The 23,297-nt window shown below is 37.3% G+C and overlaps 1 long non-coding RNA gene across 2 annotated transcripts in view; it reads left to right on the plus strand.

Moving 5' to 3' along the window:
* LOC132414894 (uncharacterized) overlaps positions 1 to 22,211 on the plus strand; it is a 37,671-nt gene extending 15,460 nt beyond the window's left edge. Inside the window, exons 3-4 of one of the 2 annotated variants that reach the window (XR_009517060.1) lie at positions 14,957 to 15,094; positions 21,707 to 22,211. This is a non-coding gene — a long non-coding RNA (uncharacterized lncRNA). The remainder of the gene's footprint in view (positions 1 to 14,956; positions 15,095 to 21,706) is intronic. The other variant, XR_009517059.1, reaches the window with a different exon arrangement.
* The last annotated feature ends 1,086 nt before the right edge of the window (positions 22,212 to 23,297 follow it).

Below are 23,297 nucleotides of genomic sequence, written 5' to 3' on the forward strand. Positions count from 1 at the left end.
AATAGCACAAAATGGAGGAAAAGGAAATAGAGCTATATAGGAGCAACATTTCTACATCTTACTAGAATTAAGTTAGAATACATTTGAAATATTCTGATTAGTTAAGATACATATTGTAAGTCCTGGTGTAACCACAAGGAACATAATGAAAACACACAGTGAAAAAAATCATTACTGGAATTAAAATTTTACATAAGAACATATTCATTTAATGCAAAAGAAAGAGGTAAAAGAGGAATAGAGGGAAAGAGAGATGGGACATATAGGAAACAAAAAGTAAAAAAGCAAATGTAAATCAGGTATATCAATAATAATATTAAATATGAATGAATTAAACAATCCAATCAAAGGCAGAGATTGACAGACTAGATTAAAAAAGATCCAATTATATGGTGACTACAGGAGACACACTTCAGATTCAGAGATACAAATAACTTGAAAATAAAAGAGTGAGAAAAGATATGTGTGCAAACAGCAACCATAAGAAAGCTGGAGTGGTTTTACCAATATCAGACACAACAGACTTTAAAAAAAAGAGTTACTAGAGATAAAAAGGGACATTTTACAATGACAAAAGGGTCAATCCATTAGGATATGCATCTAAGAACAGAGCCCCAAAATACATGAAGCAAAACTGATAAAATTGAAGGGACAAATAGACAACTCAATAGTAATAGCTGGAGATGTCAATACCCCACTTCCAATAATGGATAGAACAACTAGACAGATGTTCCACAAGGTAACAGAAGAATTGAAAAACAATTTAAACCCACTAGACCTCAAAAATGTCCATAGAACACTCCATGAAAAAACACTAGAATACATATTCTTCTCAAGTGCACATGAAACATCCTCTAGGATACACCACATTTTAGGCCACAGGGCAAGTCTCAAAATGCTTAAAAGAATTGCAACATGCTACGTAAGTTTTCTGACCACAGTGGAATGAATTAAAAGTCAAATATAGAAATTTGGGGAATTCACATATGTTCTGAATATTAATTCTTTATCAGATATATAATTTGCAAATATTTATTCCCTTTCTGTGGGTTGACTTTTTAACTCTGTTGATAATGTCTTTTGATCCACAGTTTTTTTCATTTTCATAAAGTCCAATTTGTTTATTTTTCTTTTGTTACCTATGCCTTTGGTGTCATATCTGAGAAATCATTGCCAAGTCCAACATTATGAAGTTTTGCTCTATGTATCTCCTAAGACTTTTATGGTTTTAGGTCTTACATTTAGGTCATGGATCCATTTTGTGTGAATTTTAAAAATTTATTTATTTATTTATTTATGTTGCGCTGGGTCTTAGTTGCGGCGTGCGGGACATTTAGTTGTGGCATGCAGACTTCTTACTTGAAGCATGCGGATTCTGAGTTGCAGCATGCGTGTGGGATCTAATTCCCTGACCAGGGATCAAACCCAGCCCCCCTGCGTTGGGAGCGCAGAGTTTTACCCACTGCACCACCAGGGAAGTTCCTTGTGTGAATTTTGTATATGGTATTAGGTAAAGGTTCAATTTGTTCTTTTGCATGTGGCTATCCAGCACCATTCGTTGAAAAGAATGTGTTCCCCCATTGAATGACCTTGGCACCCTTGTCAAAAATTATTATATGCAAGGATTTATTTGTGGGCTCTCTATTCTATTCCATTGGTCTATATATCTGTCTTTATACCAGTACCACACTGTTTTGATTACTGTAGCTTTGTAGTAAGATTTGAAATCAGGAAGTGTGAGTCCTCCAGGTTTGTTCTTCTTTTTCAGTATTGTTTTTGGCTATTTGGGGTCCCTTGAAAATCCATATGCATTTTAGGAGGGTTTAACCAGGGCAATAAGCAAGCAAGTGAAAATCATCCAGATTGGAGAGGGAAAGGTAAAACAATCTCATTCACAGATGACATGATCTTGTATATAGAAAATCCTAAAGATTACACTTAAACAAAAAATTAGCTCAATATGCAAAAATCAATTATGTTTCTACCCTAGCAAGGAACAGTCTGAAAATTAAATTAAGTAACAATTCCATGTACAACAACATCAAAAAGAATAAAATACTTAGAAATAAAGTTAATAAAACAAGTATAAAACTTGTACTCTGAAAACTATAAAATATTGTTGAAAGAAATTTAAGAAGACCTAAATAAGTGGGAAGACATCCCATATTCATGGATTGGAAGATTTAATATTGTAAGATGGCAATACTCTCCAAATTGATCTACAGATTCAATGGAATTTCTTTGGGATCCATTCAGTGGGAAGGACCTTGAGCTCACAACTATACACACTCCCAAAGACCAGTACATTTGGAAACACATTTAAATACACATTTTGAAAACAGAGGAAGTTATGCTGTTCACTCAGAAGAATGGAAAGGATAAAGGGGTCATTATGGTTGTTGAAGGCAATAGTATTTTTGTTGTTTTTGTTAGCTATGTTTTTAACTCTTATAATATGTAACAGAGTTCTGTTGATTATGAAGGGGCTGATTTCTTCTTTAGTACACAGTGTATTTTTCGTTGTTCTTTATACTGTAAATAATGTTATACACAACAGTTTTATGCTATATTTCACAATAAATTTAAAAATTAGTAGAAAATGCATATTTTTTTTTTTTGGCTGCGTTGGGTCCTCGTTGCTGTGCACGGGCTTCCTCTAGTTGTGTCGAGTAGGGGCTACTCTTTGTCGCAGTGTGTGGGCTTCTCATTGCGGTGGCTTCTCTTTGTTGTAGAGCACGGGCTCTAGGCACGTGGGGTTGTGGCTCATGGACTTAGTTGCTCTGTGGCATGTGGGATCTTCCCGGACCAGGGCTCGAACCCGTGTCCCCTGCATTGGCAGGCAGATTCTTAACCACTGCACCACCAGGGAAGTCCCAGAAAATACATTTTTAATTTAAATTTCATTTCATACAGTTAACATCTGCAGTACTGGCTCATTACAAAACCCCTAGACTGTAATCTGAGAGTCAGATCATCCTGCAGCTAGAGCTTTAAATTGTGTGCAGAAAGCCTCTCTGAGGTCTCTGCTGAATTTAAAACAGTGGATTGCTAGGACATAAAACTAAATTGGAAAGGATACTAGAGGATGGTCTAAATTTCCTGGGCAGATAGATATACAGGATGAAGGCAGGAGATTGAGAGGAAAATGCCTCATTGTTCACATTGGTTGATGAGAATGTCTGGAAGAAAGAAACTTCTTGCTAAAGGGTTGGGGTGGTTCTGGTAGTATCAGCTCAAGGGGAGAAATGTCTATAGCGGCTGTGATTGGCTTGGGCAAAATGGGCAAATTGCTATGTAGAATTGCTGTGCATTTGAACTCTGTAATCCAGATGGAGAGAATAGCCCTTAAGTGGGAATGTTTCCATGACAATTGCTAAGAGTTCAGAGTAACATGTGTATTCTCTTTCTCTTTTAATTGTGGGAAAATCAGTATCCATAAAGAACCTGTAGCTGGTGATATGGAAGCTAAAGTGGGCTTTGGAGACTTGGGAAGACAGAAAGAGACTATAAAATGGAGGCTGACTGATCCTCAGACCTAGACTCAACTTGTACCACTTCCAGGGGAGACCACCTGCTGAGGACCGGTGTGCAGAAAGTGGTGACTCCTTGAAATAGGAAGGCATGGTAGGAGGTTGGGGTTAGGGTTCTGGTCTATATTTTCCTTTTTAAAAAAAAAAGTTTATTGGAGTATAGTTGATTTACAATGTTGTGTTACTTTCTGCTGTGCAGCAAAGTGAATCAGTTATACATATACATAGATCCACTCTTTTTTAGATTATTTTCCCACACAGGTCATTAGAGAGTATTGAGTAGAGTTCCCTGTGCTATACAGTAGGTCCTTATTAGTTATTTATTTTATATATAGTAGTGTGTATATGTCAATCCCAAACTCCCAGTTTATCCCTCCACCCCTGGAACCATCAGGTTGTTTTCTACATCTGTAACTCTCTCTCTGTTGTATAAATAAGTTCATTTGTACCATTTTTTTTAGATCCCACAAATATCATATGATATTTGTCCTTCTCTGTCTGACTTCAGTCAATATGACAATCTCTAGGTCCACCCACGTTGCTGCAAATGGCATTATTTCATTCTTTTTTATGGCTGAGCAATATTCCATTGTTATATGGTCTGTATTTTCTGCTGGTATGAATTAAATACTAATCCCCGTACATGAAAAGGTCATCTGAAGGTTCTCTTTATTTATTTTTGCTATTATAAGTGGATGTTTTCCTTCAATATATCTTCTAACTGTTGACTCTTTTTGAGCATTCTCTTTTAATATCCAGAGCCAGAGTACATATCCAGGCTGACTGACTTGGAGTTCAGAGTTTATGAAATAAACCATGAAGTAGGGAAGAAGGTATACTTTACCAAATTGCTCAAAGTTATAGATACCTTAAAAAAAAGGGAAAAATATTTCCTTGAATCTGGAAAACAAAACATTAAAGAACCAGCAATGCTTCAAACAAAAAGTCATCAAAAAATTACAATAAAAAAAAATCAATCAAAAAAAAAAATTACAATCATCCCGATCAGTTCATTCAGTCCCATGTAATTAATTCTTGTTCTTCTTGATCTCAGATTAGCATTTTATGAATCCATCAGCTTCTTAATTTGTTCTGGAAATTCTTACTCAGTCGAGTGGCATGGTCTCAAAGTTATTCAAGTGGCATTCTCACAGTAGCTGCTTGCAAACACTTTCGAAGAAGAATCAGAGTGAATCAATAACTGTAAATGACAAAATACTTTAAAATGGCCATGATTAAAGATGTTATGAGTGTTCATTTCATAAGGAAATTGAGTTATTTCTGTGGGATACAATATTTTAAGATAATGATTAGACAACGAGCGTATTGACAAATTTCTATGAACTTCATGCAATCTGGAATACTTGTATTAGTAACATATTCATACACATATAACCCGAGGATTTTTCATCACTTGTTATTTGACAATGCTTCCAATGTAATTTAACATACCAAATAAACCTAATTAACATCTCTCTGTTACAAGGTGAGAGATAATTTTTTTTTTAGATTTTTCCAGAGGCCTTCTGGGAAATCTCAAAGTTAGTTCAAAGTCAAAAAGACTCTATTTAGAATTTCAGGGGACTTCTGTGGTGGTCCAGTGGTTAAGAATCCACCTTCCAATGCAGGGGATGCAGGTTCAATCCCTGGTCAGGGAACTAAGATTCCACATGCCAAGGGGCAACTAAGCCCATGCGCTGCGACTACTGAGCCTGCACACTCTGGAGCCTGCACTCCACAACTAGAGAGAAGCCCACGCGCCGCAACGAAGATCCTGCGTGCCACAAAGACCTGATGCAGCCCAATAGATAAATAACTAAAAATAAATATTAAAAAAAAGAATTTGATTTTTAGAAGTTGTCAAAAATGCCAAAAGGTTTGAACACTTGGATAGGATCACAGATGCTTATGAAACAATACTTAATTATCTTATTAACCAAAGTGGCATTAAAAGATTTTTAAGGCAAATGCAGAAGGCTAAATAGTTGTGAACAAAACGTAGCTCCTTTAATATTAAGAAGACTTGGTTTTCTTCAGTAATTAAAGACCTGATAAAGACAATGTGAAGCACAGGAAATTATTCTAAGATGCACAACCTTGGTTTCCCAGGTAGATTACTTAAAAAGTAATCCTCCCCCCACCCGCCCTTTCCTTTCCTTTCCTTTCCTTTTTTAAAAACTATTTCTTGTTAATAGCAGACCAATAATCTCTTCAACCATGAACCAGGCAATTGTGAACTGTTTGCCACATACTATCATTCTGTAGCAAATTTATGAATATACCATTTTTATAATATTCTAGAAGCATATCTTTTTCATAGTACAACTTCTCATGTTTATTAACAGACCCAAATATATGTAGCTTCTCTATATTGGATACAAAGACAATGCCACAAGTAGATAAACTATGTTCAACAATTGTTTCAGTATTGTATCTTATTTGAAAATGATATAGATATTCAATTAATATCCATCATTTAACTTAACTGAGTGAACTTTAAGATATCAAGAAGTTTTTGAAACTATTTTAAGTAGATATATTGTAGAACATAATTATTATTGAAAAGTTCATTTGTAAACTTTAATCTCACATCTTTTTAACTCACTTGTTCTTTTTTAAAGTTTTTGTTTAAATATTTATTTATTTATTTGGCCACACCGTGTGTTAGTTGCAGCACGTGGGATTTTTAATTGCGGCATGCAGGATCTAGTTCCCTGACCAGGGAGCAAACCTGGGCCCCCTGCACTGAGAGCACGGAGTCTTAACCACTGGACCACCAGGAAAGTCTCTGTTCTTTTTTTTTTAAATTGAAGTACAGTTGATTTACAATATTGTGTTAGTTTCAGGTGTACAGCAAAGTGATTCAGTTCTATATATGTATATATATATACACACATATATGTATTCTTTTTTAGATTCTTTTCCATTATAGGCTATTACAAGATACTGAATATAGTTCCCTGTGCTATACAGTAGATCCTTTTTGGTTATCTATTTTATATATATTAGTGTGTATATGTTAATACCAAACTCCTAATTTATCCCTACCCCTATCCCCTTTCCCTTTTGGTAACCATAAGTTTGTTTTCTATGTCTGTGAGTCTCTTTCTGCTCGGTAAATAAGTTCATTTGTATCATTTTGTAAGATTCCATGTATAAACAATATCATATGATACTTGTCTTTCTCTGTCTGGCTTACTTCACTTAATATGATAATCTCTAGGGCCATCCATATTGCTACAAATGGCATTATTTAATTCTTTTTTTATGACTAATATTCCATTGTGTGTGTGTATATATATATATGTATATATACCACATCTTCTTTATCTATTCATCTGTCGATGGACATTTAGGTTGCTTCCATGTCTTGGCTATTGTAGTGTTGTATTGAACATTGGGGTTGCATATATCTTTCTGAATTATGCTTTTCTCTGGATATATGCCTAGGAGTGGGATTGCAGGATCATATGGTAGCTATATTTTTAGTTTTTTATGAATTCACTTCTTCTTAACAATTATTTTTAGATTAGTAAGGAAAATTTCATGAGACTTTAAACAAAGCTAATCATCAACTTATTTGTCGAGAATCAGGTAAGTTTCAAAAATACCACATGGACTTCCCTGGCAGTCCAGTGGTTGAAACTCCACACTTCCAATGCAGGGGGCGCATGTTCGATCCTTGGTTGGGGAGCTAGGATCCAACATGCGCCATGGCGGCCAAGAAAATTTTAAAAAACAAAAAAAATCACAAAAGCAAAGAGTGCAAGAAGCTAAAAACATGGTTCTTATCTCTCTTTTTCACTATGGTACTTGACATGCATTAAGCAATTCATTTCTAATTGTACATTTTGTTTATAGGTTGGATTTATAATTTTATAATCTTTTTTCTTTGGCCACGCTGTGGGGCATGCAGGATCTTATTTCCCCAACCATGGGTGGAACCTGCACTCCCTGCACTGGAAGCGTGGAGTCTTAACCACTGGACCACCAGGGAAGTCCCCTACAGTTTTATAATCTTAAACATCTAGTAGAGATAATATAAGTTTGTTTGACTAGTAAACCTAGGTAGAAGAAAATTGTATGTCTGCGTTATATTTAATAATGACAACTCTGAAGACATGCCTATTTTTTATTTTACCAACAATTAGAAAACTAACTTTATTTATCAAAATTACACCAGATCACATGAATTTAAAAAAAATTTGGGTTATTGTCTATATTTCTGAGAGTTTTAGGAATACTTAATTTATATGAGCACTCACTTATCTCTAAGCCAATTTGAATAGAACTCCTTTAAGGGATTTTATAAATTAATATGGTAATACCATCTGGAGGTAGAAAAATATCACTTATACATAATACACACACACACACACATACACACACACATACACAAACATACAGGCAGACAAATACAGAGATCTTACAGCTTTTGCTTTAAAATTTTAACCATGTGTCAGGTATATTAATATAAAACTCACTAGTTCATAAAAGAACACTTGGATCCAAATTGTGCTTCTGGCAGATGGAATAAGTTAAGGTTACCCACTCAGATGGCTAAAACACTTTACTAATATCTGTGGAGAAGATCTTTTAAGTTTCTTTTTTGTTTTTTTTGGCTGCTTTGGGTCTTTGTTGCTGCGCGCGAGCTTTCTCTAGTTGCGGCGAGCAGGGTCTACTCTTCATTGCAGTGTGCAGGTTTCTCATTGCGATGGCTTCTCTTGTTGTGGAGCACGGGCTCTTAGGCTCGTGAGCTTCAGTAGTTGCAGCACGTGGGCTCAGTAGTTGCGGCGTGTGGTCTCAGTAGTTGTGGCACACGGGCTTAGTTGCTCTGTGGCATGTGGGATCTTCCTGGACCAGGGATCGTACCTGTGTCCCCTGCATTGGCAGGCGGATTTTTAACCACTGCGCCACCAGGGAAGTCCTTTAAGATTTTTCATTTACCCAGTTTCCAAGTAGCTCCTTAAAAAAAAAAAAGTGACTATCAGGTGACTTGAAACCAAAACCAATAAGCCTTTTATGACTAAAACATGGATGCAAAGTGCATCCTCAAAGAGAGTGCAAAAGATGCAGCCCTCCCAATATCTAGAGCCACTCCCAAAGATGGCCAAAAGATAGAAAGACTTAGACAACCCTCCACCCCAGAGCAGGCAACAGCCTCTAGGATGCTAGCCGCAAAATGGGTGAAACCTACATTTCTGCCCCTCTGTACTTTGGGGGCCCCTAATCTGACAATTGGCCCCTGCACCTGCAGAACCTGCATGCCCTAATGGGGAAAACCAAGTCAAGTTCTCAGGGCACAGAAAGAGAAACAAACAGGAAAGCAATCCTTTCCTAGGAGGGAAAGGATTGACAACCAGTGGGTACCCTCAAACCAAATATTAACCAGAGTCATAATCCGGAGAACTAATTGTTTCAAATGTTTCTCTCCTGCTAATCTGAATTTGGAAAGGGAAAGACTCTTACCACCTTCACTTGACAGGTCCCCACAGGTAGAGATCTGAGATTAATGAGGTAAGAATTCTTACCTCTGTTGGGTTTTGTCAGAGGTCCAAGATCTCTTTATTACAGCTTCCAGACTCAGCAAGGTGTTCCCAGCTGTAGGAGTTCCTGTGTGGGCACCAGAAACTGGAGGGGAAGAAAAAGTTTTTCTTGATCCTCTTAGAGTCTGAAAATTAAACCAACAGAAAAAAGATTAACAAAAGACAGGCATACAAATTTATTTCATGTAAGTTTTACATAACGTGGGAGTCTTCATAAGGAAATGAAGACCCGAAGAAATAGTTAAACCTGAGTATTTTTATGCTAGGCTTGATGAAGGGTGGACAGGTGTGGAGGAGTATGATAGGTTAAGGTACATGGTACGTGCGGTAAAACTGGAGGAAACCTAGCAAGGCCTATCTGTTAGCATCTCAGCATACCTTTATCTTCAGAGATAAGGACGCTCCTTTCCTCTGAGTATAGGGAGGGCATCTCTCACATGAGGGGTTCATGACTGTGTCAGGCGAGAAGTGGGGTGGTTAGGGGGACCTTCCTGCTTCAGCCATTTTTCTCAAACTCCTTCAGCTTAAAATATTCAATATACCAAGCTTCCATATTTGGGGTAGCTTATTAAAAATATCACCCCCCCAGAATTGATCTGTAGATTCAATGTAACCCCAATCCGAATCCCATCAGCTGTCAAATTAATTCTAAAATTCGTAAAAGAAATTACAAAGAATCTAGAATAATCAGAATCATTTTGAAAGAAGGTAAAGTTGGAAGACTTACATTACTGAATTTTAAGATTATACCAAAAAGCTACTATAATCAAGACAGTGTTGTGTGCGTATAAATATAGACACATAGATCAACTGAACAGAGTAGAGACCATATATAGCCCACTGTTTTTTTAAAAAAAACATTTTTGCTTTTCTTTCTTTATTTATTTGGTTATACCGGGTCTTAGTTGCGGCAGGCGGGCTCCTTAGTCGTGGCATGCATGTGGAATCTAGTTCCCTGACCAGGGATCTAACCCAGGCCCCCTGCATTGGGAGCGTGGAGTCTTATCCACTGGACCACAAGGGAAGTCACCTAGCCCACTGGCTTTTGACAAAGGGGCCAAAGTAATTCGACAGGGGGAAAGGATAGTTTTTTTCCAACAATTGTTGCTGGAACAATCTGATATTTATATGTAAAAACCATAAAACTCCACTCTTATCTCACATCATCCACAAAAAAATTAAATCAAAATAGGGTTTAGGCCTTAACAATGTAATTTAAAATCCTAAAATTATCAGTAGAGAACATCTTGGTGACATTAGGGTAGGTAAAGATTTCTTCGATAGGATGCAAAAAATACAAAGTATAGAAGAAAAAGTTGATAAAATGAACTTCCTCAAAATTAAATATTTCTGCTCTTTAAAAATACTGTCAAGGGCTTCCCTGGTGGTGCAGTGGTTGAGAGTCCACCTGCCGATGCAGGGGACACGGGTTCGTGCCCCAGTCTGGGAAGATCCCACATGCCGCGGAGCAGCTGGGCCCGTGAGCCATGGCCGCTGAGCCTGAGCTTCCGGAGCCTGTGCTCCGCAACAGGAGAGGCCACAACAGTGAGAGGCCCGCGTACCAAGAAAAAAAAAAAAAAATACTGTCAAGAAAATAAAGGAAGCCATTAACTGAGAGAAAATCATCATAATGCATATATCCAACAAAGGATCTGTAAGCAGAATACATAAAGAACTCTTATTTAACAATAACAAGACAAGCAATCCTCCAAAATGGGCAAAAGTTTTTTAAAGACGTTTCGCTAAAGAAGCACGTGTCTAATAAGCACTTGAGAAGATGCTTACTATCATTAGACCTCAGAGAAATGCAAATTTAAATAACAATGAGGGACTTCCCTGGTGGCGCAGCAGTTAACAATCCTCCTGCCAATGCAGGGGGCACAGGTTCAAGCCCTGGTCTGGGAAGATCCTACATGCCGCAGAGCAACTAAGCCCATGCGCCACAACTACTGAGCCTGCTCTCTAGAGCCTATGAGCCACAACTACTGAGCCTGCATGCCACAACTACTGAAGCTTGCGCACCTGGAGCCTGTGCTCCGCAACAAGAGAAACCACCACAGTGAGAAGCCCTCATACCACAGTGAAGAGTAGCCCCCGCTCGCGGCAACTAGAGAAAGCCTGTGCGCAGCAAAAAATAAATAGATAAACTTATTTTTTTAAAAATAAATAAATAACAACGAAATTCCACCACACATCCACTATAATGACTAAAAAATTTTTTAACTAGCAATACTAAACGTTGATGAGGATGCAAAAAAACTGGAGTGCTCGGGCTTCCCTGGTGGCACAGTGGTTGAGAGTCCGCCTGCTGATGCAGGGCACACGGGTTCGTGCCCTGGTCCGGGAGGATCCCGCATGCCGCGGAGCGGCTGGGCCCGTGGGCCATGGCCGCTGGGCCTGCGCATCTGGAGCCTGTGCTCCGCAATGGGAGAGGCCACAACAGTGAGAGGCCCGCGTACCTCAAAAAACAAAACAAAACAAAACAAAACAAAAACTGGAATGATCATACACTCCTGATGAGAATGTAAAATGATACATTTTGGCACTTCTTATAAAGTTAAACATACACTTGCCATATGACTCAGACATTCCACTCCTAGGTATTTCCCCTAGAGAAATGTAAACATGTTAATGCAAAGACTTGTCCGTGACTGTTCATAGCAGATTTACATATACAAGCTGTGACTGTTCATAGCAGATTTATTGATAATAGCTCAAAACTAGAAACAATCTACATATCTGTCACTAGGTGACAGAATAAACAAGTCTGGTATATTTATAAGGTAGAATACTACTTAGCAATGAAAAGGAACAAATTACTGACACATGCATTGACATGCACAGATCTCAGAAATATATGTTGTGTGAAGGAAACCTCACTCAAAAGACTATCTCATATATGATTCTTTTTATATGAAACTCTGGAAAAGACAAATAAGATCAGTGGTTGTCTGGGGCTGGTGTTGGGATGGGAATCAACTAGGAAGGATCAAAGCAAACATTTTGCTGTGGTGAAAAGTTCTATATCTCAGTTGTGGTGGTGGTTACATGAGTATATACATTTGTCAAAACTTAAAGAACTGTACACTTAAAATGGATACATTTCATCGCATTTAATGTATTCCTCTATAAAGTTAATTTTAAAAATGATGGCTAATGCAATCATCAGTTCTTTTTTTTTTTTTTTTTTTTTTTTTTGCGGTATGCGGGCCTCTCACTGTTGTGGCCTCTCCCGTTGCGGGGCACAGGCTCCGGACGCGCAGGCTCAGCGGCCATGGCTCACGGGCCCAGCCACTCCGCGGCATGTGGGATCCTCCCAGACCAGGGCACGAACCCGTGTCCTCTGCATTGGCAGGCGGACAATCATCAGTTCTTTAAAGTGCTTTATTTTCCCTCTACCTACTTCCCTTTCATCATCATTGATGTCATATGTTCCAAAATTCAGTTATAGCATAGGTATACTATTTTCAAAAAAAGAAACATAGCTTATAAGATTTAAAGTTTTGTTAATTTAATTTTTGAATTGGTGATACATTTCCTTGGTTCAAAAATAGAAAAATATACAAACAAGTATCTAGGGATACTCTCGCGTGGATTCCTGTTCCCCATTGCAAAGTTGCTCAATGCCAATATGTAACCCCTGTTAACTCCTTCGCTATTTCTTTAGAGTTTCTTTATGCATATACATGAAATTAGATCGCAGTATGTTATTTCCTCCTTTTTTATTTTTTACACAAAAGTTGTTACACTATAATACTTGTCAGCACATTGTTTTTTCCTTAAAAATCAGTCTTGTAGATCTTTCCATATTTGTATATAAAGAATATTTTTTTCAATTTTTTAATTGTGGTAAAACACACATAACATGAAATGTACCATCTTAACATTTTCAACTGTACAATTCAGTGTTATTAAATACATAAATAGTGTTGTACAACCATCACCATCATCTACCTTCAGATCCATTTACAACTTGTAAACCAGAAACTCTGTACCTGTTAAACCATAGCTTCAAGTTCCCTCTTCCCCATCCCCTCACAACCACCATTCCACTTTTTGTCTCTATAACTTTGACTATTTTAAGTACCTCAACAAAGTGGAATCATACAGTTTTTGGTTTTTTTATGACTAGCTTATTTCACTTAGCATCATGTGCCCAAAGGTCATCCACGTTGTAGCATGTGTCAGAATGTCCTTCCTTTTTAAGGCTAATAATATTCCATTATATGTATATAACACACTTTGCTTATGCATTCATCCATCAGTGGACACTTGGGTTGCTTCCACATTTTAGCTATTATGTATACTGCTGCTATGAACAGAGGTATGCAAATATCTCTTTGAGACCTTGCTTTCATTTCTATTGGGTATTCACCTGGAAGTGGAATTGCTGAATCAAATGGTAATTCTACTTTTAACTTTTTGGGGAACCACCATATTGTTCTCTACAGCAGCTGTACCATTTTACATTCCCACCAACAATGCACAGTTTCAGTTTCTCCACATCCTTGTCAATACTTGCTGTTTTCTGTATTAGAAATGTTTTAAAAATTATATACTAGCCGTCCTAATGTGAGGTGTGTGGTGAGGTGGTGTCTCATTGTAGCTTTGATCTGCATTTCTCTAATGATTAGTGATGTTGAGCATCATTTCATGTGCTTCTTGGCCATTTATTCATCTTCTTTGGAGAAATGTCTATTCAAGTCCTTTGTCCATTTTTGAATAGGGTAGTTCGTTTTTTTTTTGGTTTGTTTGATTTTTAGGAATTCTTTGTATGTTCTGGATATTAACACTTTATCAGATACATGATTTGCAAATATTTTCTTCCATTCTGTGGGTTGCCATTATACTCTGTTGATAGTGTCTTTTGATCCACAAAATTTAAAAATTTTCACGAAGTCCCATTTATCCACTTTTTCTTTTATGACCTGTGCCTTTGGTGTCACATCCAAGAAATCATTGCCAAGTCCAATGTCATGAAGTTTTGTCTCAATTTCTTCTAAGAGTTTCAGGTCTGACATTAAGGTCATGGATTCATTTTGAGTGACTTTTTGTATATGGTATTAGGGAAGAATCCAATTTTGTTCTTTTGCATGTGGATATACAGCTTTCCTAGCATCATTTGTTGAAAAGCCCTTGAATGGTTTTTGCACTTTTGTCAAAAATCATTGATTTTATATGCAAGTGTTTATTTTTGGATTCTCTGTTCCATTCCATTATCTATATGTCTGTCTTTATGCCAGTACCACACTGTTTTGATTACTGTAACTTTGTAGTAAGATTTGAAATCAGAAGTGTGAGTCCTCCAGCTTTGTTCTTCTTTTTCAAGATTGTTTTTAGCTATTTGGGGTCTCTTGAAAATCCATGTGAATTTTAGGATGGGTTTTTCTATTTTTGCAAAAAATGTCATTGGAATTTTGATAGGGGTTGCATTAAATATGTAGATCGCTTTTGGTAGTATTGACATGGTAACACTGTGAAGTCTTCCAGCCCGTGAACTCAGAATGAGTTCCAATATTTACATCTTCTTTACTTTTTTCATCAGTATTTTGTAGTTTTCACTGTACAAGTCTTTCACCTCCTTGGTTAATTAAGTTAATCCCTAAGTATTTTATTCACTTTGTCACTATTATAAGTGGAATTGTTTTCTTAATTTCCTTTTCAGATAGTTCATTGTTAGTGTATAGAAATGCAACTGATTTTTATGTGTTGACTTTGAATCCTGCTACTTTGCTAAATTTGTTTATTAGTTCTAACAGTTTGTGTGTGTGTGTGTGTGTGATCTTATGGTTTCCTATATGTAAGATCATATCATACATGAACAGAGATAATTTTCCTTTTACCTTTCCAATTTTGATGCCTTTTATTTCTTTTTTCTAGCCTAATTTCTCCAGCTAGGACCTCCAGCACTATGTTGAGTAGAAGTGGTGAAATTCTTGTTCCTTGCCTTCTTCCTGATCTTAGATGGAAAGTTTTCGTTCTTTCACCATTGAATATGATGTTTGCTGTGAATTTTTGGTATGTGACTTTTATTATGATGAGGTAGTTTCCTTCTATTTCGAGTTTGTTGAGTGTTTTATCATGAAAGGGTGTTGAATTTTGTCAAATGCTTTTTCTGTGTCAGGTGAGATTATTATGTGTTACTTTCCCCTTCATTCTGTTAATGTGGTGTATTATTGAACCATCCTTGCATTCCAGGAATAAATCCCACTTGGTCATGGTGTATAAGCATTTAATATGCTGCTGAATTCAGTTTGCTAGTATTTTGTTGAGGATTTTTGCGTCAATGTTTATAAGGAATATTGGGCTGTAGTTTTCTTTTCTTCTTAAGTCTTTAACTGGCTTTGGTATCAGGGTAATTCTGGCCTCATAGAATGAAATGAGGAATGCTCCCTCCTCTTCAATTTTTTTTCAAAAGTTTGACAAGAATTGGTAATAGCTCTTCTTTAAATGTTGGTATAATTCACTGGTGAAGCTATTACACCTAGGGCCTTTCTTTTTGGGAGATTTTTAATTGCTAATTCAATCTCCTTACTAGTTATAGGTCTATTCACATTTTCTATTTTTTTGTGTGTGATTTAGTCTTGGTAACTTTTGTGTTTCTAGGAATTTGTTTGTTTCATCTAAGTTATCCAATTTGTTGGCACATGATTGCTCATAGTACTCTCTTATAAATAATCCTCTTTATTTCTGTAGATTTGTAGTAATGTCTCTACTTTCATTTCTGATTTAGTAATTTAATTCTTCTCTCTTTTTTCCTTCATCTCTCTGACTAAATATTTTTAAATATTACTGACCTTTTTGAAGTACCAACTTTTTTTTTTTTTTTTTTTTTTTTGTGGTACGCGGGCCTCTCACTGTTGTGGCATCTCCCATTGTGGAGCACAGGCTCCAGATGCACAGGCTCAGCGGCCATGGCTCATGGGCCCAGCCGCTCCGCGGCACGTGGGAGCTTCCCGGACCGGGGCACGAACCTGTGTCCCCTGCATCGGCAGGCGGACTCTCAACCACTGCACCACCAGGGAAGCCCCCAACTTTTTTTTTTCATTGATTTTCTCTATTGTTTTTCTACTCTCTATTTCATTTATCTCTAATCTTTATTTCCTTCCTTCTGGTAGATTTGGGTTTAATTCTTCTTTTTCTAATTCCTTAAATTGTAAAGTTAAGTTGTTGATTTGAGATCTTTCTTGATTTTTAATGCAAGCTATAAATTTCCCCCTTAGTACCACTTTCATTGTTTCCCATAGTTTTGGTATGTTTTGTTTTCATTTTTATTAGTCTCTAAGTATTTTCTAATTTCTCTTGTGATTTCTTCTTTAATCCATTGGTTGTTTTAGAGTATGTTGTTTAATTTCCATAATTTTTGAATTTTCTACTTTCCTTCTGTTATTGATTTTTAACTTCATCCTATTGTGGTGGAAGAAAATACTTTGTGTAATCTATGTTTTAAAATCTTTTGAGACTTAATTTGTGGCCTCAAATATGGTCTGTCCTGGAAAAGACTTGAGAATGATGTGTATTGAGCAGAATGTGTATTCTGTTATTGGTGGATAGAGTGTTTTGTATAAGTCTGTTAGATCCAGTTGGTCTTTTGTGTTGTTTAAGTCCTCTATTTCTTTGCTTACCTTCTGTCTGGCTGTTCTATCCACTATTGTAAGTGCAGTATTGTTGTCTCCAACTATTCCTGTGGAACAATTTGTCAACCTTTAAAACAAAAAGGCAAGCTTTTTAGCCAGTAGAATCAAGTTTATTCAGGAATAGCAGAGGGATTGCAACTGGGGACATGCAAACTATGGTGAACCATAGGCAACCAGAGAACAAAGAAGAGAAGCCGAGGAAAGCGGGGAGTTGGGAGGGTTTTACTTTTTATTTTTAATTTTATTTTTCTGGGCACGCCACGTGGCATGTGGGGATCTTAGTTCCCTGATCAGGGATTGAACTTGTGCCCCCTGCAGTGGAAGGGTGGAGTCTTAACCACTGGACTGCCAGGGAAGTCCCCATGGGAGGGTTGTTTTGAACAAAAGTCCACTGCAGGAAAGTTCAGGGAGTGGTGGTTTCTCATTGGCAGAGTTGTTGCTGAGCAAGGAGAAAATCTTCCTTCTGATGTCGTAGTAAACTTCTTCCTGTCCAAGAGTGTAAAGTAAGCTGTGACAAATGGTATGTTCATGAGAGCTTCCCTTCAGGGCTTCCTGACTCCATTTAAAATAAGGTTTCCCTTTATTAATTTTCACATATCTGTTTCTCCTTTCAATTATCTCAGCTTTTGCTTCATATATTTTAAGGGTCTGTCACTAGGTGTGTAAATGTTTATAATTGTTATACCTTCTTACTGTATTGAAACCTTTGCTAATTTATAATGTCCTTTATCTATTGTAAACTTTTTTGATTTTAAGGCTATTTTGTCTGATATTAGAATAGCCACCCCTGCTCTCTTTTGGTTACTATTTGCATGGAATATACTCTTGCACCCTTTGAATTTCAACCTATTTGTGTCTTTGCATCAGAAATGTCTTATAGACAGTAGATAATTGGATCATGTGTTTTAATCCATTCTTCAAATCTCTGTCTTTTGATTACAGAGTTTAACCCATTTACATGTAAAATAATTACAGATAAGGAGGGATTTACTTTTGTCATTTTTCTACCTGTTTTCCTCACACTTTTTCTTTTGTGTTTAGTCAGTTTTTTTGTAGTGAAATGTTAATTCCTTTCTCATTTACTTTTGTGTATATTCTGTAGGGTTTTTTTGGTGTTTACCATGATTAAATTTAACATCCTAAATTTATAACACTCTAAGTTGAATTTATGCCTGCCTAACTTCAATAACATACAAAATTTCTGCTCCTTCACAGCTCCATCCCTTCACCTGTCAATTGTTGATGTCACAGAATTACCTCTTTATATTTACAGTGTGTGCCCCCAAACATAAACTAATAATTTTTTTAAATGCATTAGTTTCTTAAATTATGTGGAAAACAAGATTTTGAATTATAAACCAAACTTACAATAATACTAGCTTTTAAACTAGTGATTTTTTAAATTTAATTTTTATTTTATATTGGGGTATGATTGATTTACAATGTCATGGTAGTTTCAAGTGTACAGCAAAGTGATTTGGTTATACACATACATGTATCCATTCTTTTCCAGAATCTTTCCCATATAGGTTATTACAAAATATTGAGTAGAGTTCCCTGTGCTGTATGGTAGGTCCTTGTTGATTATTTTATATATGGTAGTGTGTATACATTAATCCGTAACTCTTAATTTATCCCCCCCACCACCTTTCCCCTTTGGTAACCATAAGTTTGTTTTCAAAGTCTGTGATAGACTAGTGATTTTTTTCTTAATGTATTAATCTTGTCACTTATGTGGAAAACTGTGCACTTACAAATCAGTGTTACAGTAGCACTAGCTTTTATAATTGCAGATGTATTTAATTTTATCGAGATATTTATTTCTGCATATAGCTTAGAGTTAATGTCTAGTGTCCTTTCATTTAATCTTGCAAGACTCCCTTGAGCATTTCTTGCAGGGCAGATCTAGTGGAAACAGAACCCCTCAGCTTTTCTTTTTTTTTTTTTTTAATCTGGTAGTGTCTTAATTTCTCTCTCACTTTTGAAGGACAGTTTTGCCAGATATAGGATTCTTGGTTGACAGTGTTTTCTCTTAGCACTTTGAATACATTGACCCACTGCCTTCTGGCCTCCAAAGTTTCTGATGAGAAATCTGCTTATAATCTTATTGAGGATATGTATGTAATGATTTACTTCTCCCTTGTATGATTTCAACATTCTCTCTTTGTGTTTGGTTTTTGAAAGTTTGATTATATGTGTCTCAGCGTGGGTCTATTTAAGTACATCTTACTTGGAGTTTATTGAGCTTCTTGGATGTTTATATTCACGTCTTTCATAAAATGTATGAAGTTTGCAACCATAATTTCTTCAAATATTCTCTTTGCTCTTTTCTCTCTTCTCCTTCTGGGACTCCCACAATGTGTTTTTTGGCCTATTGTTGGTGTCCCACAGATCCTTTAGTTTCTGTTCATTTCTTCAATCTTTTTCTTTCTGTTCCTCAGACTTAATTTCCTTGTCCTATTTCTGTTTCCTAATTCTTTCTTCTGCCTGCTCAAATCTGCCTTCTAGTAAATTTTTTCATTTAGTTATTTACTCTTCAGGTCCAAAATTTCTTTTTCTTTTTAGGTTTTCTGTCTCTTTATTGATATTTCCATTTTGTTCATACATCATTTTCTTCACTTTCTCCATATCTCCCTTTAGTTCTTTGAGCATCTTTTAAAAAGTTATCTTAAAATCTGTCTAGTATATCTGCCATTAGTCCTTTTTAAGGGACAGTTTCTGTTGATTTATATTTTCCCCTTTAATGGGCCATCCTTTTCTGTTTCTTTGTATGCCTTGTGATTTTGTTGTTGTTGTTATTGAAAACTAGATATTTGAATCTACTAATGTGGTAACTCTGGGAATCATGTTCTCCTGCATGCCCAGGATTTGCTGGATTTTGGTAATTGTTTTTGTATATTTATTTATTTTGATTGTTGTAGGCTGTCTCTGTGCTGAGGGTCTGCCTGAGGTATAAACTTAATGTCCTCTCAGGTCTTTATTTGAGACTTTCCTTCCGCATACCTGGTCACTTTCTAATTTTCCCAGTACATAAAGTGGTTGTTGAATGTCTTCGTCTTTAATGTCTGGCTCCCAGACATTAAGAAAGAGAAAGATGAAGGGGTGGTGGTGGAAAGGGTGCTGGCTCTTTAAATCTCCTAGGAGGCGGTGGGAGAGCTGGTGGGAGAGAGGTTCGCAACAATGGAGGGAGCTACAACAGTGGCTTCCTGCAATCTTTGTCTGCACCTCTGTGATCAGAAGCAGTGATCAGTGATCAGAACACAGATCCCAAATATTTGGGGGACAGGGTCCTTTTAGCCCATCATGGGTTGGGGATGGGTGGCTGGTTGCTCCTGTGCTAAGACCTGAAGTTGACCCAAATTAACCACAAGTCTTTCCTTGGAAGTGCAAGTCTTCAATAGACCCCAGAGTTCCAGAATAATTACATCAGACAGATCCTGCCAGTGTAATTGTTGTCTAAGTGGGGAGACAGATTCCTGGTTCTTCCTACTCCACCACCCTCCCTGAATCCTTTGGGCTTTTGTATCAACTCTCTGAGGTAGGAAGTATTCTACAGATGATGAAACTGAGCCTCAAAGTATTAACCACCCAAGCTGGTATTACATAGCTCATAATTGGTAGAGCTGGGAGTAGGCACTCAATTCTGGTTCCATTGCACATATGCTTGACTCTTACTTGGTTGTGTCTTAAGGTGAAGGGAGTGGAGTTCTGAAGAGGCTCCTCTCTTTATTCTACCAGGTTCAGGTCGAGGTCCTGCTTCCTTATCAGAGCCCTCAGCCCAAGGTGGAGAAGGATGAGCATTTCAAGACTGGTTTCTTGGGACTTCCCTGGTGGTCTGGTGGTTAAGAATCCGCCTTCCAATGCGGAGTTTGATCCCTTGACGGGGAACTAAGATCCCACATGCCATGGGGCATCTAAGCCCGCGTGCCACAACTGGAGAGCCCATGTGCTGCAACTCCTGAGCCTGCACCCTCTGAAGCCTGTGCGCCACAACTAGAGAGAAGCCCACGTGCCACAACAAAGAGTCTGTGCACTGCAACAAAAGATCCTGCGTGCTGCAACTAAGACTTGACGCAGCCAAAAATAAAAGTAAATAAATAAATATTAAAAAAAAAAAAGTGGTTTCTCTCCTGTGGCTCTCAAGGAAGCACTGCCGGGCAGTGTAAAAAGTCCTGTGAAATATTAAAAATATTGAAAATAAAAGTTTTAAAATATTGAAAATAAATTTCCCCAGGAGGCTAGAAAGCCTGTAATAGCTAATTGTTTTCCGTGCTTAAAAAAAAAAATTTAAATATGCTTAAAGCAAGGATTGAAGGAAATACATGCAGCCAATGCAATATATCTTCTGTATCTCTATTTCCTTAGTCATATCTATCTCCCTATATATATTTACCACAGTTTATTACTTATTACTTGCTTACTATGTGCTGAGCACTGTTAACCCCTTGACATTCATTCCTTCATTGTCCTCTTACAAGGAAGGCACAAGCTGCCTTTGCTTTGGGAATGGAAAGCAGCTACTATGGCAGCACCTAGGGTTATAGAAACTGGTTATCTAGAGAGCTAAGGCACTTTCTTGTAAGTTTGCTGCAACCCTTCGAAGGAAGAACAAGCATTTTAGGTCCCCTGCTTCTGCTTCCCCCTCCCCATCTTCTGCTTAGCCCTGAGAAGACAGGGGTTTTCCCTGTGTCCTAAGAGAGAAAGCACGCCATAGGTTTTGCATTCCCGGAGCCAATTATTTGCATTGCTGCTTCAGATTCTAGGTAGAAACTGACTTTTGTTCAATCTAAAGATCCCAGGGGAAAAAAATTTAAAGAAAACATAAAAGTTGAGAAAGCTCTTTGGTTGAATGTATTTCTATGAACAAAATTTAATGAATTTTGGGAATTTCATCCTTGATTTGTATTTCCTTTCCAGTCATAATTTGTACTTTGTGCTCAAACATCCGCCACTGTGTTTTTCTCCTCACGATTTCCTATAATTTTGCTTTCAGGAAATGACTCACCAAAACCTGAGGAATATAAGCAAGTTGAAACACATTTTCTGGATGAGAAAAATAATCTTTAATGGAGCCTGTAAGAATTGTTTCAGGAATTAACATGAGGAGTTCATAAATAAAGAGATATCCTTTTATTTTTAAAGCAACAGTATTGGTAAAGATTCTTGGTTTCCCAACAATGTGTTTTTTGCATAGCAACTGAACTACCTGAAGGAGATAGGGATAAAGATCTCCACCCTGATGTACCCTCTGAAGACTGGGAGGTACAGCAGCTGTTTTTATTTTTCTAGGTTTCTGTGATATCTTTTTTTTTTAATTTTAAAAAATATTTATTTATTTTTGGCTGCGTTGGGTCTTCGTTGCTGTGTGCGGGCTTTCTCTAGTTGTGGCGAGCAGGGGCTACTCTTTGTTACGGAGCGTGAGCTTCTCATTGCGGTGGATTCTCTTGTTGTGGAGCATGGGGCCCGGGCTTCAGTAGTTGTGGCTCGCGGGCTCTAGAGCCCAGGCTCAGTAGTTGTGGCACACGGGCTTAGTTGCTCCGCAACATGTGGCATCTTCCCGGACCAGGGATCGAACCCGTGTCCCCTGCATTGGCAAGCGGATTCTTAACCACTGAGCCACCAGGGAAGTCCCTATGTTTCTGTGCTATCTTGATGACTAGAATGCAGTGATGGTGTTGGGATAACTGATACCACGGCTGTCACCCTCATCTTTCAGCATAAATTCATCTGTGATCTCTTTTCTAAGTTGGAAACAAAGTGAGTGGGTAAAGTATTTATCAAAGAAGAGTGTGTTCTTCCTCAGAAAATTTCATTTCCAGTAATTCCCTATCAGTTACATCTTTATGAAACAGAGATGAAATTGATTTGTATGATTTTATTGCATTGAAATTTTGAATAGTCTTGGAGCTGGAAGGAATTTTGAAAAGAGAACTAGAAGAGAACGAGTATTCTTCCCCGGCAGGACAAGAGAATTGGTGGTCACTACTTTTGTATTGACTGGTAGCCAACATTATAGTAAGGCAACTACGGACATGCGCTAGTGGCCTCCAGCTACATCTCTTGCCAGGACTGCCTATTTAAGACTACACGTTCTTAGAAGCCTTAAAAATATTTTCTTTTACCTGTATGCCTAGTGTAAATCCATTGTCAAAGAACTTTAGGACAAAAGTTGCCTCCTTCAAGCCTTGTCTTCATGATTTTAAGCTCTGTATGTTACTCTTAACATTAGTGATGTTTGGCATAGACTGCTTCTGGTAGATGTATGAAATGTTCTTCTGTATATTTATTGAGTTTAAAGAATTAATGTAATCTAGAGTCTCATAGGTCCCAGCTGTTTTAGAATGTAGTAGAGTGTAGCAGAAATACATAAGCTTTGGAGGCAGGTAGGTCTGGGTTCAAATCCCACTTAGGCACTTCCTTGTATAACATTCTGGATATGTTGCTTAACCTGAGTTTAACTTCCTTATAGAGAGTAAAACCTACTTTATAAAGTGGCTATGAGGATTAAACTAAAACAATATACTGCTTTAAGAGGTGGTAGCTATTAGCATGGCATTTGTTAGACGAAGAGCTCCATAATCTTT

The sequence above is a fragment of the Delphinus delphis genome, chromosome 1 (assembly GCF_949987515.2).
Source record: "Delphinus delphis chromosome 1, mDelDel1.2, whole genome shotgun sequence".
NCBI lineage: Eukaryota > Metazoa > Chordata > Mammalia > Artiodactyla > Delphinidae > Delphinus > Delphinus delphis.